General features: G+C 55.8%; 1 protein-coding gene across 4 annotated transcripts in view; it reads left to right on the forward strand.

Annotated features, from left to right (window-relative positions):
* Positions 1-14069, forward strand: part of TBCD (tubulin folding cofactor D) — a 152590-nt gene that overhangs the window by 51710 nt on the left and 86811 nt on the right. The window lies entirely within an intron of this gene.

Below are 14069 nucleotides of genomic sequence, written 5' to 3' on the forward strand. Positions count from 1 at the left end.
ACGTCTTGCTCGCTGGGGCCGCGCGCTGCAACAGAGGAGCACAGCCTTAGCGACAGGACACGGGCCTTTCGGGTGGGGGAGGACTTGGCCCGGCTTCATAATGCTCGCCTGGACATACGGATGGGTCCCGCCCTCGTCCTGGCGAGGGTGAGACGCGCACCAAGTGCACCTGCTTGTATCCTGGCCGCCAGCCCCTCTGGTGTTCCCGTTTTCTCAAGTCTGACCCGAAAGGGTTCTCTTGAGGCCGTGAAAAGTGTGTGTGTCAGCTCTGAGAACACCTGGTTCTCTTGAGTGGACCCCTTGGGAGTCTTTATCCTGTGACCTGAGGCCTCTGATGCCAGGAAGGTTGTAGCCTGAGGCCAAGTGACTGTTGGAACCCCCTCCCCCCGCCGACCCACGTCCGTGGAGTCTGTGCTGTTGGTCTGACTGCGCTGACCGTGACTACAGGGGCCTGGCCTGTGCGGGACGCCCACATTTCTTACTTAGAGCCACGAAGTCTGAGTGTGACTCGGAGTCAGCGCTCTTTGACTGTCCCGTCCTATTTAATCACGTTGTGTTCCGTGTGTGGGGACTTAGAAAATGTGGAAATACGCAGTCCCTCCCTGCTGCGTCCAAAAGCAAACGAGAAGGCAGCTTTGTCGGGATTGGCATTGACGCTGTGTCTGTGTTGTGTCTGTGTTGACTCCCATGATCTTGTGATGCTGTCAGGGTGAGTTTCTGAGCCCTGTGAGGGACCGAACGTTCTCCTTCATGGCGTTTCCACCGCCTGCCCCACGAGCACTGTGGAGTGAGTTCTCGCGCTCACCCCGCGCCTGCTGCGCCCGTGTGGGCAGCCGAGAGCACGTTCAGCCCAGAGCGCCTGCCGGCCTTTCCCGGTCTTCCCTGTCTGCCTGAGAGGTGGTTGGTCGTGGTAGGACGGTGCCCGAACCTTCACCCTGTGGGAGCGGGCCCTGGGCCGTCCTTGGCAGAGTCCTGGCTGCAGTGTCTCTGGCCTTCTCTGCCTAACCCCAGGGCCCGCTGCCTGATCCTGCCCCCTCCCAGGCTTCACCAGAGATTTCAGCCTGCTTCCTTGAGAGGCTGCTCTGCACACCCCTGGGGCGCTCTCCCTGCCTCATAACCCGAAACCGAGAACAAAGACGGGAGGTCTGGGAGGATCTCACTCGGGCCCCGCGGCGCGGCTGGGTGCCCCGGCCCGGCCCGGCCCGTGGAGTGACTGTCTGGGAGCAAGCGTGTGGGTGGGGAGGCTGCAGGGCAACGGGAGGAGTCGGCCTGGCTTTCCCTCAAGAGCTTCAGCTTCTAGATGTTTTCAAGCAGCTTAAAAATAAAATTAAAAGGAAGTGATTTAACAAAACTCTTCTCAGATGTAGTTTTGCTTTAAGGAATAGGCAGATGAGGTCAGTCCTGAGTCTCGTGGGATTTTGTGGATAAAGCATCACCTTCTAGACATTGGGTGGGTGGGAAAGTCTGCAAAACAGCCTTTAAAAAATGGAGACATACATATTGGAAATTGAAGAGACTGGTTTTCACAAAATAAAACATAGTTTCTCTGAAATGCCTTTCCTCGCCACCCCACACACTGCCATGAGCTCATTGGTGGGTTTTCACTTGGATACTTTAATTTCTGAGAAAGCTGTCTGATGTTGTTCTCAGCAAACTGGTTTCTCTACTCATTTAGTCCTATTCCTTAAAAACACAAAGAAGCACCCCCCTCCCCCGCTTTGTCAACCGTTGTGTCCACACCCGTGTGTTTATTAAGAGGTGGTTTCTGCCAGGGTCTGCGGCCCTTCTCTTGTAAGGCGCTTCTGCAGAGCGGTAGTGGTGAGGCACATATTTTGGGTGAGAAAAGAGAGTTTTTGGCTGCCCTATGGCCGTGACTGGCAAGGGGGTTTCCCAGAGGCCTGGGAATGGGCTGTTCATCGGCTCACCCTGCCCCTGTCCTCTCTCATGCGCGGCTGCAAGGCCGTGTCAGAGCCCAGCACGTTAGACTTGTAAGCACAGCTTTGTGTCTTTCTAAACTTGCCCTCTTATTAAAGGGAAAAACGTGAAGTAACCCTTTATGAGTCCAGCCCATGCCCTGGGGGTTCGGTATGCTCTGGGCTACAAAAGCACGATTTCCTCCGCCCGTCAGGAAGCCATTCCCGCCAGCCTGGGCCAGCTAGATAAGTCAGCGGGCGTGTCGCGGCACGTCTGCCCGCGCTCCCTGGTTCTGAAGGCGTGAGAACCTCTGCAAGGCAGGTTCCCATGATTGTATAGGGTATGTTATGGCAAAGATCCGAAAAGTGATTTCATCACTCGCTGGAAGCATCATGATCAAAATGATGACAGATGCAGAACTTTATCAGGTGTGAGTCCGGAGTCCGGCGATACCGAGAGTGGACCCAGACACGCTTCTCCCAGCCTCTCAAAACCCGGAGCTGAGAGGAATGAAAAATTCCCTCAGGATTTAAGAGAATGATTCAGATGTGTTCGTTGCAGAAGCTGTGTTATTTAGCGTTGCTGATACTTCTGGGCAAACACATAAATAAACCTATGTTAAATTTGCTAAACATTGATAGGAGCAAGTTGCATTTAAGTTATCTCAGTGTTACCTGGAAGATTAACTTGGGTCATTGGTTTTATGGTAATATTAATGTATAGTTTTTTCAGTCAAATGGTGTCGTATGTAAAGTTCTGGTCTAAATTTTTGTTCTTTGTTCAGTCGGCATCCAGGGACAGTAAATAGGTTCCCTGGGGATCATGCGACGCCCTGGGAGGTGAGGGTGTTCCAGGGCGGCCCTGTGGGGACGCGAGCCTGCCGTGGACTCACAGGGGCAGCATTCCTAGTAGCTTTGGGTAAACTGACCTCCCAGGGTTGCACAAGTCACTGATTAAAACAAGGGAGCCCAGCTGCTTCCGATGCCGCGGAGGCAAGCGTATCCACCGGGTCGTAAAGATGCAGTAACGTCAGAGATTAATGGGATAAAATGGAGGCTACTGTAAGCTTTCAGAGGGAACAGCCTGTGTAGCGTGGGGTCAGCCTGCGAGCTCTCCTGTGAGCGTTAGCAGGCGCGGGAGCCCGACCTGGCCACCCGGGGCCTCGGCAGTTGCACCCTGCGTAGGGACGTGGTTTGTGACCGTCTCTACCCTCGGCCGGGCCGGTTTCTATCTGCCCGGCTTGGTGCTTGCTGGCAGCTGCTGGTGTTAAATTTGCTGGAAAAAGGGTATCGTTGCCAAAACAATGCAATTGAGGACTTTAACTGTTGGTGGTTAAGTTTGGATTTGCATCGACAGGTGAGGTTTTCCTAAAGGTGCCGTGAGTGTGTCAGCCTCCTCCTGGAGGGGCTGCGTCTCAGCTCATCTGTACGCGGAGCTGCGGGCTGCGCGGGGCGGACCGCGGTGTGAGCGCCTCGGAGCTCCCAGCCGGCTTGGGCCTCAGGCAGGTCTGTGGCCGCAGTGTGGCTGACTCTGCTAAGCTGCTCCTCACGCCCCTCCCCTCCCTCCTGTCAGGGTCCGAGCGGCTGTCACTGAAATGCGGCCGGGGTCTGTCCTCGCCTGCCTCTGCGACTTCCCTGTCACTCCCGGCAGACGCCGCGGCCGTGGGCACGGCGGCGTCCACACGGGGGGCGGGCCCTGTGTGAGCTTCCAGAGGTTTTCCTGTTTTATTTAAAGATGCCCCTTTTGTGACACCAGGCACTTTAAACACCTGCTTGTGTTGGCCTGATGTACTTTTTTGCCTCAGAAAGTGCCGCGAGCCTGCCCGGCTGCCGCGGTTCTCCCCCTGCGGGGCCCCGGCGGGACGGCCCACACAGCGCCGCGGCGGCCTGTGGTTTCGGTTGGCCGCAGGCTTCTGTTTGCTCGTTTCTGCCGTTCTGAATTGCCAGTGCACTGGCTTCCCGGAGGTTCCGCAGGGCGGACAGTTAATGTCGCTGCCGGGTGTTAAGGTAGTGCCGAGTGGCGTGTTGGAAGAGTTTCTAAGGAGTTTGGAATCCAAAAAACAGACAAGAGAAAGAGATTTTTCTTGAACTTTGGTAGGACACCATAGAGGTGATTTCAGCCCAGCTCTGTGGGACCCGCTGGGACGGGCTGGGTCTGCTTGCCATGCGTGCTGCCTGGCGACCGGACTCGTGCTGCAGTGGTCCCTGCGGTGCCGTGCGGCTCTGGCAGGGAGCCTCGGCAGGTCGGGCGTCGTGAAGGGCAGGCTATAATTACAATATTGTGATGTGGCGTTATTGCATAACCCAAGGACACGCCATTGTCGCCTACCCACTGGGGTGTCGCAAGAACGAGATTTGTGAGTTTTACTCCAATTGAGCTTTTCCAGTGACTAACCACCACGCCCGCCCAGACTCCTCGTTCTTTAAAACGAAGGATAAACTTGGGGCACCTGGGTGGCTCGGTGGGTTAACCTCTGCCTTCGGCTCAGGTCATGATCTCGGGGTCCTGGGATCGAGTCCCACATCGGGCTCTCTGCTCAGCGGGGAGCCTGCTCCCCCCACCCCCCGGCCGCCTGCCTCTCTTCCTACTTGTGATCTCTCTCTGTCAAATAAATAAATAAAATCTTTAAAAAAAAAAAAAAAATGAAGGATAAACTTCAGGATGACCATTACCTAGGGAGGAAGACCATTTTCCAGAAGGTAGTTTGAAAGAATGGATCTGGAAAAAAAAAAAGCAGGCCTCTTTGTAGTTTCAGCCAGAGACCCCAAGTTACAGACTAGGCTCCTACTAGGGAGTGCATGCAGCTTTAACGTTAGCCTGTCACCAGAGCCGGCCCCCCTCAGCCTCGTTTATCCGAACAATACCAGTTTGAGGCACTGGGAGGACTTTGTTAATGCAAAATAAAGATAATAAACGTGGACAGAATTTGCTTAAATAAAGTCTGACTAGACTTGGCCATTTGGTCCTTAATTGTTGAAACGGGTTTATGAGAAGCTTCGTAAGGGGAAAAAACCTCTTTGTATACTTAGAGATCCTCTTAGGTTTTGTTCTTTGCTTTGTTAAGCACATGTCAAGCCAGTACTTATTTTAGGGACATTAGGGTGGTACAGTTGGTGAAGCGTCTGCCTTCGGCTCAGGTCTCCCGGATCGAGCCCTGTGGTGGGCTCCCTGCTCACTGGGGAGCCTGCTTCTCCCTCTCCCTCTACAGCTCCCCCTGCTTATGTTCTCTCTTTCTCTCTCTGTCAAGTAGATAAAATCTTAAGGGAAAAAAAAAGACAGTACCTTTTTTAAACTTCAGAAAGTTTTAAAATGTGACCTGTAAATTTAGCAGTTATCTGAACATATGTATATGTGTTTGCATGTGTTTGTATGTACATGATTTTTAATGTTGAAATTCACTGTAGTTTTAAGGTAAGGAACAGATAAGCACTTACATACATTTGAGTTTTAGTTTAAATTTTAAGTAGAAGTGAGGACTTAATTTCCAAATAAACTTGTTCGTACTCTTAGAATAAAGTGTAAGCCTTATTAAAAGTTTTGTAATAATAGTCTCCTTTCCAGCGATGCACCTGCCGGGTCCTGAGTAATCCTCAGGGAATAGAGCAAGGCAGAGCACAGGGCAGGCAGGTGGTTCGCGGAGCCAGATAGTTAAGTCAAGATACATCTGAGAGCAGTTTTGAAAGAAAACTTGAATTTGAGAAGAAATGGGTACTTACTAGAGACGGGCCGTGCTGGGAGCGGTCGGGTCGGGAGCCGGTGGCTGACGGTGCCCGAGAGCAGGACCTGTTCTCACGCTCGCTCGCCGGCTGAAACTGGAGCCGGCAGTTCCAGTGGGAGGGGTTTAAGTGTAGGAGTTGAGCCCTCGGGGCGTAGAGATGCACCTGATATCCCTCCTGCCCGCAGCTACGATTCATGTGTTTGCCCCCACCAAGCCGCCTAGGAGCAGCGTCACCGTCACCGAGGGCTGGGAGGCCGGCGCCACCTCCGTGCCTCCAGCCGCTCCCTGCTTTGGGGTGGAGAAGGCCATTTTGGTGCTGGTCAGAAGTTCCTGGGCTGGGGGGTGAGACGTGTTTGCGGCTGGAGCCGAGACTGAGAGGGTGCAGATGGGACTCTGCCCAGTGTTTGGTGTTGTGTCAAAGACACCGTGTGTGGGGGCTCCTTCAGAACCGCCAGCATAAGCAGGAGCTGCAGGTCGACCCAAGACCGAGTCTTAAACACACCTCCCCTCGGAGGCCGCACTCACTTGTGCCCTCGCGCTGCGGGGTCTGAGCGAGCCTTTCATCTCGCTGTCTTTCCGTCCTCACCCTTGTGCCTGGGAATCTTTGCCTGCCGTCCTCCTCTTGGGGGGGCGGGCGGGGGGAGCCTCTGCCGCCTCGCCGCGGGGCCTGCCAGCGCACGCCCGGGACCGGCAGCGAGCACCGAGCTGCTGCCGCTGCCAGGAGGTGGCTGAGTGCCTCTCCCTGCCCCTGGTCTTCCATACGGCGGAGACACTGCACTTTGGAGCCCGTGTGTCTCCCTTCCTGCTTAAGCTGCTGTTTAACCCGTGGCTGTCAGTGAGGCTGCGTGTGGTACTGGTTTGGGGACAGCGAAGGGAGGTGGCGTGGGCTGGGGCCAGGCCGCCCATCGTGCGTGGTGCGTCCGGCATGGCGGTGCAGGGTCAGACTTGCCAGGCCAGATGCTGTAGGCTGTTTGTTTGTTTGTTTTTAATTCAAGGCTTAGGATTTTACTTTGCTTTATCTTTATATTGAATTCTTTAAAAAAATGTTTCTAGTTACTTTTGTCCAGATTAAGTGACCATATAATTTCAAGGGTGAAAGAGTAGTTGTGTAAGTCTGTCACAAAACACTAGTTCATTGCTGTTCCTCTGACAGGCCACCCCGAAACTCGGTGTCTTAAAAGTTTTATTACCTCTCGTGTCTCTCTGTGGGTCAGAGGTGCGGGCCAGCTCTGCGAGCACGGCAGGCTCCGTTGGTGGGGCCCTGGTGGTATTGAGCCGGGCTGGAGGGGCCACCGTGGTGTCATCCACCTTGTGTCTTGGAGGGAACGGCTGAGCGCTCTTCTCCATGTGGCCTCACTGCCCAGGCCTGTCCAAGAGTGTGGTTGGTGAGGCATCTCTGGTCCTGCTTTGTTTGCCCATCCAGGGGAAGGTGGCCGGCCCCGTGTCTCAGTGGGACACTGCCACACGGCTTCCCCTCACATCTCTGCCTAGGAGCAGGACTGGAACCTTTTCTTAGCGGAGTATTTTGGTGTTTACTTCCTTGATTCTAAATAACATTACTCTGTTGCTACTTCTGTTCCCTCTATCTGCCTCCAACTCCCAGTCCTAGGTATTGTCTGATGACTTCCTTTATGCAAAGTCAGAGTTTTGCCCTCCTCTGCCCTCCTGCTTGCTTCCCCATCATCCTGGGGTTGCCTTTCCCTCTCTCCTGCATCAAAAGCTTCTTGGACCCCGTGTCTTCTCTTTTGGGTTGAGTTTTTACACTGGTACGGAGCACGTGCTATTACTCTGTTCGTAGGCTCCTGGGAAAGAGTGCTAGAGATGTGGCTTTGTGGAGATGTTGAATGGTTGATAGTGCGGCTGGGTATAGAACCCTGGGCTAGCTATTGTTCACCCTTGGTTTTGAAAGTGCCCTCCTCTGCACGTAGCTTTCACCACCGCTGTTCAAAAGTGCCTGCCCAGGGGCGCCTGGGTGGCTCAGTGGGTTAAGCCGCTGCCTTCGGCTCAGGTCATGATCTCAGGGTCCTGGGATCGAGTCCCTGCATCGGGGTCTCTGCTCAACAGGGAGCCTACTTCCCCCTCTCTCTCTGCCTGCCTCTCTGCCTACTTGTGATCTCTGTCTGTCAAATAAATAAATAAAATAGTAAAAAAAAAGTGCCTGCCCATTCTGGTTTCCTGATTCTTTCCCTCCAACATTTAAATATGAACAATATTTAGAGTGAGAGAGAGAGAGAGTGCGAGAGCACGTGAGCAGGAAGGAGGAAGGGCAGAGGGAGGAGGAGAGAGTGATTCTTGGACCCCCTCAGTCAGCCCAATGTGGGGCTCCATGTCACAACCCTGAGATCGTGACCTGAGCCGAAACCAAGAGTCAGACGTTTAACCGACTGAGTCACCCAGGCGCCCCCAATGGGAATGATCTCAAACAAACAGGGAAGTTAGGAGAGTCCGGCCCTCGGATTCTGTGATGCATGTTTTACTAAGTTTGCCTTATCATAGGGTCTGCAGGTGGCGCCTGTCTGGGGTGGGGTGATTCCGGCACTCCACATCTTGGCTGGGAAGACACGTCTCAGAGCTCTTCAGACCCGTGCGGTTTTTACCTTTAAGAGAGGAACTATGGGCAGATGCTTACTGACATGCCTGCTCAGGGGCCCCGTCGGTGGGATTTCTTCCACCTGTGCTCTTCTAGAATTTTATGCAGGTTGTGACTCCTGACCCTCCTCCTGACCCTCTTTTTCTCCGTTTCCAAAATATTTCCTGTTGGGTAGGTGCTGCTTTTCTGCTGCTGCACTGTTCCCGGGAGCGCTTTGGTCCTCTGGTGCCCCTCCGTAGCGTCTCATTCTTGGACGGTAGTCGTAGTGGCTTCTCTTGTGTCTCTGAGGGTTTTCATGATGCTTTGGGCAGGTGGTGGGCATCTCCCACCCTCTCACACCGGTTCTGTGTTTTCACTGTGGCCCCTCCTTTGCCTCTCAGCACATCCGGAGAAATAATTGCTGTCTTTGCTGGGAGTGGGGGTTCAGGGATCTGCTTCTTTGGTGACCTTCATGGTACTCCTTGTTTTAGCTGCTGCCCTGCTGCCCCACCAAGCCCCAGAGTTATCTGGAGCCTTTCAGGGATCCTGTTTGTTGACCAGAGAGGTTCTGGGTTGCCTCACGTGCGCTCAGGTGAGGCCTCCAGCCTCCTGAGTGCCATCCCTGCCGGGCCTTCCCCGTCTCCCGTCACCCTGTTGCTCATGCCTTGGAGATGGAAGGTGCTCTCCGTGGTTGCGGGTGGGATTGTGCCGGCTGTCATGCGCGTTCGGTCTCCGCTACCCAGCATCTTGCCGCCAGGTTTCTGACCAAGGTCGCGTCTTTGGGAAGAGCACGGGGGCGGCAGCGAGCACAGATTGAGCGCTCACGAGCTGTGAGGCCTGCGCTCATTCATTCATTCACTGCGGCAACTGTGCGGTTTGCAGGGTCAGGCCGCACAGAGATGGTGAGCCATCATCCAGAGGTGACCCAGCCTGGAGGGCCACAGCAGCAGAATCGAAGCAGGAGGGGGTGGGGGAGGGAAGTGCCTCTGTGTGAGATGCTAATGGCGGTGAGCTGGCCCAGCCCCCCTGTGCTCAGAACCTGGGGTGGGGGTGAGGGGTGGCGGCCAGGCTCTGGGCCTTGGTGGGTCTCATTGGCCCACTGGGTCGAGCATGGGGACGGACCGGCGCTGCGGCTGCTGTTGTGGGGAACAGCGGTGTTGCCTGTTGGGGGGCGGGCATCCTGAGGGGACTCACGCAGAGTCAGGACTTCCTCCCGTGGGGTGTGGGTCTAGCTCTCCTGCAGGAAGGGTGAGCCCTGGCCAGGGCCCGCAGCTGCTTGCTGGGCTCCTCCCACCGGCTCCCTGCCCTCTCTGGGTGGTGGGTCTGTCCCTGGCCCCATCCCTGTCCCCTGTGTGCCTCCTGCGCCCCTGCTGTTCCCCACTCAGCCGCGCGTCTGCACGTGGGTAGTTATTGGACCGGGACCTCCGTCCTCCCTCCCGCAGGGTGGTGGCGGGCGGCAGCTGCTGGTGGGCTGCCGGAGTCCTGGAGGCAGGCCCGCCGTAGCCCACCGCCACGCACGCACCAGAGCTCTCTGGGGAAGGGAGCACGTGGCTCCCGTGTTTCACCTCGTAAGGAAGTAGGAGACAGTGTTCGTTTTGACACTTTGGGGGCTGCATCCGGGGAAGGGAAGATGGAAACGAGAGCTCTTTGAGGGTGTGATTCTGTGTCTTCAGTTTGGGTGGTGGTTAGAGGAAGTAAGCCCTGACCTGCTGCCGCAGTGACGTTTGTTAGGCCTCCTGGTTAGCAGACGCTGGGCCACATCTAGCCCTTGTGGCCCCGCCGGGGGCCCTGAGCAGGCGAGCGGGGGTGGTGCGCAGGGGTGCCTTGCTGCCCAGGCTGTACCTCAAGGCCATGTGGGAAGTGACGGGCTCAGGCTGGGGGTCCTTCCTGGCCGACCCAGTAGTGAGACTGGGGGCCCTTCCTGGCCGACACAGTTGTGGGACTGGGGGGCCCTTCCTGGCCGACCCCAGGCCCCTGGTGGGTAGGGTGGCCTTGTGTCCTTCACGTGAGCAGGTGTGTTTCTCAGGGTTTCTTGACTGTAATTTGTTTCCACTTGGAACCCCATAATGAGAAGCCCATCTAAGGAGCCTTGTGTGACCTCTCCAGGCTCCTGAAGCCTCGGTTCTGCTCGTCCTGGGGGCTGTCCTTGGCCCCCACTGCTGATGGGCACCTGTGGGACACGTGGGGGCCCTCTGCCCCCCTCCTCGGGTCTCTCTCTGCGGGACGGGTGTCTCCTCCCTCGGTGCCGTGTCTCGGTGCTAAGGACCCTATGTTGCTGAGCTGCCGGCACCGTCGTCTGCTTGTGGCTTTTACGCTGTGCTCTTCCTGTAGACTGAGGGACAGACTCTGTCCCCCGACATCCAGTCTTTCCTAAGCTTCCTGGGGTCTTCGAAAGCCTGGCAGCCTGGGACAGGAGTTTGGGCCCTGCCCTCCTGCCCGGAAGCCACCAGCTAGGCCTGCACCTTGCCTTCTGAGATCAGGAACCTAGGAAGAAGTGGCCGCCATTCTTGGATGTTCCTGACCTGGGCCTGTGTGTGCCAGGACGTGCCCCTGTGAGCCGAGCAAGCAGTGGACGCCAGCGGCCTTGGAGGGAGCGGCAACCCTCAGGGTCCTTGCCCTCCCCTGGTGTGGGGGCTTGGCCCTTTGAGGCTGAGTGCTGGGGAGCACAGAGTGCTCGCTGGCCTGGGGATGGCTCAAACCGTGCTGGTCTTCTGGGCGCCTGACTTCTCCGAACAAAATGTTGAGAGTGTCGGTGGAGTTTTGCTTTGTCAGACGGTGGCTGGTAGAAGCAACGAAAGTCAAGTTAGTTGGGTCATCTCGTGGGGTAGGCCCCAGCAGGTGGAGTGTTGGGAAAGTTCTGTTGTCAGACGTTCATTTTCTTTTTTTTTTTTTTTTTTTTTTTTTTTTTTTTTTTTAAAGATTTTATTTATTTATTTGACAGAGAGAGATCATAAGTAGGCAGAGAGGCAGACAGACAGAGTGAGAGGGAAGCAGGCTCCCTGCTGAGCAGAGAGCCCGATGCGGGACTCGATCCCAGGACTCCGAGATCATGACCTGAGCCGAAGGCAGCAGCTCAAACCACTGAGCCACCCAGGCGCCCCCGTTCATTTTCTTTTGATGAGTAAGTCTGAGATGTGTGACGTACTGCCCCAAATTCCAGGAATACCACCATGGGGATTTTTGTGGAACCGGGGCTGGTTTGGTGTTGGAGGGGAGCTCACAGGCCCCTCCTCCTGCCCGGCTGTGGGGCGGAATGGTGGGCGGGGCCGTCCACTGGGCGGGGGTGGGGGGGTGGGGGTGGGGCGGGGCCTGCGGGGGGGGGGGGGCTGCTCAGCCCGGAGGGCGGAGGGCGGGAGGTCTGGCTGCAGGCGGGGCTGGCAGGCCTTGAGGACCCGCACTCAGCTCCCCAGGCTCCTGCCTTCTGACACGGTCCCCCAGGAGTACAGTGAAGCAGGGTGGAGATGGGGTGTGAAGTGACCCTGAGCCAGAGTGGGGGCGGGAAAACTCTGTGTCCCTTTTGTTTGGATGGGCTCTCGGAACCCTGTGCTGCGGCTGCGCTGGCCCCTGGGCGCCTCCTGCAGCGTGATCTGTCTCCCGGCTGCTTCTGACGCGAAGCCTGGAACCATGAGCTGGAACCCTGAGCGATAGGCTTGTTTTGTCTTGGACTGGGAAACTGATTCAGGTTCGTGAACTTGGGCCAAGTTTTGAGGATTCCCACAGTTTTCCTCACCCGCTGTCCTCTCCCCACCCTAGCAGGAAAGTGGTGTTTCGGCGTTCTCGCCTGGGCTCCTTGCCGCGTCAGGAGCAGGAGCAGTCGGGGCTCTTTACCTCCGTTGTCCCGTGTGCGTTGGAGAGTTTGCTTTTTGCGTCCAGCTGTCTGCGGTCTGTCGGCCACCATGGACCGGAGTCTCGTAGTTCAGTCGAATGAGGATGAGGAGAAAGAAAGATCACACAGGTTTCCTTTTTCCCTTTTTCCTCCGGATACAGACAGCATCAGGGAATGACTCTCAGGCTCTGCCTCCGTCCCACCAGACCTGGCGACTCGGGGCACCCTCTCCCCCCACCATGTGCTCCCTGTCTGCAGCGGGCTTGGCCCTCATGGCCGTGGCTCCTCTCGGTCGAGTCCCGAGTCAGTTGGGTTTCAAACGGGGCAGTGAGTCGTTTTCTGTCTTATTTCTAGACTTTTGTCTGGATCTTTCTATGATCTTCCTGTTCCTTCTCTCTGGCTTCCATTCCTGTTCTTTTCTCTCTAATACAACAAACCAGTGTTCTTGGTGGTAGCCTTTGGGTTCTGTTGCCTCACGTTCTTGGGCTTCTGGTTCTTTGTCGTATCCATAGACACTCCCCCCGCCCTTTTCTTGATAGAAGACGATTCCTTACCGGCTCCTTTTCAGTGGGCGTGAGTCGCTCCACACCCCGTGGGGCGTGCTACAGTGTGGCTCTGTGCTGCTTCTCAGGGTACCGTGGTGGCAGCCTGGAGCAGGCGTCATGCCTATCCCTCAGCTTGGCCTTCCCCACTCCAGATGATGTGCGTGGGTGGCCCAGGCTGGGGCCTTTGGCTCGTCATGGCAGCCTCCCTCCTTTTCCCAGCCGCCCCAGGAACAAGTGCCCCGTCAGCCCTGCCGGTCCTTCCTACCACTGGCAACCCCTGTGTGAGAGGCCCTGGCGTTGTCCAGGTCTCAGTAGCCCCAAGGCCATCTGTCCTGAGCCTGCCATAGGGTTGGTGCTGTTCCCAGGCCCTCTGTGGGGTATACTTGCTGGCTCTAATCAGAATAGTAACAATGACAGTAAGAATTCATCTTCATTGAGCCCCTGACCATGTTCTAAGCACTTAGATGAGTTACGAACCCTCACTAGTCGCCCCAGGGGACTATGGTGTTTAGAGGAGAAGGCAAGACGCTTGTCCAGAGCCACACAGGCTGCCTGCCTCTTGGTGCTTCATCTCCGTGCTGTGGTGCTTCCCTTCGCAGGATGCTGCCGCTTACGCTGTGGTTTCGCATCGTGCTGGCTTAGCTAAGGGGGGGACCTCTGCCAGCATCCCCTTCCTGCTGGTTCTCTGAGAGGGTGTGCGTGACTTGGAAGGCAGAGGCAAGGCAGTACCACCTGGGTGCCCGTGACGCTGATCCTGGGGTGGTGCAGACAGCCTTGTGGGTTAGGTGGCGGCTCTGCTCCCATGGGATCCCCTCCTTGGTCCTCTGGACCCGAGGACCCACACCCTCCAGGCTCCACCTCTCCTCACTCGTGCTTAGGGGTCTCCTGTCCTCGCTGCCCCTCCCCATGCTCAGCTCCTGCTCACACCAGGCCCCACAGCAGAGGCAGAGGCAGTAGGTGTGCACAGCCCCATCAGCTCTATCTCTGCCTAAGTTTGTGTGTTCCTCGGCATTACCCCTGGCTGACAAAAGTAACTTATACTTAAGGCCGTGAAAAGCAAAACTTGGACGACAGGGATAAATGAGCAAATCCTCTCTCCCTTATCGACAGGCTGGTTAGGAAACAGCAATGGGAAGCATGTGTTTGGATAATAGAAGTAACAGGCCCGATTCCCTGGATTTATCCAGGGCAGCCAGCCCCCGGGGTGCACTTAAAATATTGCATGGTTACTGGGCCGTAAAACACCAGTCTCAGGAAATTTCAGACTCTGTAGTGCACAGACTGCATTCTTTTACCACGAAACAGTGAAATTAAAATTTAGATACAGAAGATAAAAGTAAAACGTGACTTTTTAGTTTGAAAACATACAGATCTCTAAATAACAGGTGAATCAAAGAAGAAATCCCAGTAGTTATTTTTTTTTCTTCCTTAAGTAGGCTCCACACCCAGCCCAGCGTGGGGCTTGAACTCATGACCCTGAGATCAAGACTGGGATGC

Source organism: Meles meles, chromosome 18, assembly GCF_922984935.1.
Source record: "Meles meles chromosome 18, mMelMel3.1 paternal haplotype, whole genome shotgun sequence".
Lineage (NCBI taxonomy): Eukaryota > Metazoa > Chordata > Mammalia > Carnivora > Mustelidae > Meles > Meles meles.